At 41.2% G+C, this 1,055-nt stretch overlaps 1 pseudogene; it reads right to left on the reverse strand.

Moving 5' to 3' along the window:
- Positions 1 to 215: 215 nt before the first annotated feature.
- LOC116536465 lies at positions 216 to 313 on the reverse strand (annotated as a pseudogene).
- Positions 314 to 1,055: the final 742 nt, after the last annotated feature.

Here is a 1,055-nt window from a genome sequence, read left to right on the forward strand (position 1 = left end):
TATAAGGACACCAGGCACACGGGATTAAGATTCACCCTCATTACCTCAGCTTAGCTTGATCACATGTGAAGAGCCTATTTCCATATAAGGTCACATCCACAGACCCTGAGGCATACGGCTTCAGTGTCTTTTGGGGAGACACAGGACAATGCCTAATGCTTTAGATTTGCAAATATTTTTAGTTTGAGTTTCCGGGTTTTATTTTTTCTTTTTTGCATCAGATGGGTGATGTGATGATACTGTAACAAGTTTTGAGGAAAGCACATATTATAAAATAGCATGAAAACACAATCGTCATGCTTTGGTTTTGGTTTTTTAATTTTAATTTTTCTTGAGGCAGGGTCTTGCTCCATTACTCAGGCTGGAGGGCAGTGGTGCAAACATGGCTCACTGCAGCCTCGACCGTCTGGGCTCCAGCGATCTTCCCAACTCAGCCTCCCAAAGTGCTAGGATTACAGGAATGAGCCACCACCCCCAGCTGTTCCCTATTTTTTATTTGTAACTTGTTCTTTTTACTCAAAAATACACCTTTGCAGCTGGGCATGCTGGCTAATGCCTGTAATCCTCAGCATTTGGGAGGCCGAGGCAGGTGGATCACTTGAGGTCAGGAGTTCAAGACCAGCCTGGCCAACATGGTGTAATGCCTTCTTTACTAAAAATACAAAAATGAGCTGGGTGTGGTGGTGTGTGCCTGTAATCCCAGTGACTTGGGAAGCTGAGGCAGGAGAAGCACTTGAACCCTGGAGGCAGAGGTTGCAGTGAGCCAAGTTCATACTACTGCACTCCAGATTTGGTGGCAGAGCGAGACTCTGACTCAAAAAAAAAAAAAAAAAAAGAAATATACATATATATATATATATATATATATACACATGCACACGTAATACACACACACACACACACACACACACACACACACACACACACACCCCTTGGAAATCTTTTTATATATCAGCATTTGCTGGTACAATTTAAATTCTATGGTAGATTTCATTTAGATTAATACAATCTAAATACTATTCTATTAAGTTCTACAACTAAAATAATAGGCAATG

Source organism: Sapajus apella, unplaced genomic scaffold (genome assembly GCF_009761245.1).
Source record: "Sapajus apella isolate SASKATOON/1434 unplaced genomic scaffold, GSC_monkey_1.0 scaffold100, whole genome shotgun sequence".
Taxonomy (NCBI): Eukaryota; Metazoa; Chordata; class Mammalia; order Primates; family Cebidae; genus Sapajus; species Sapajus apella.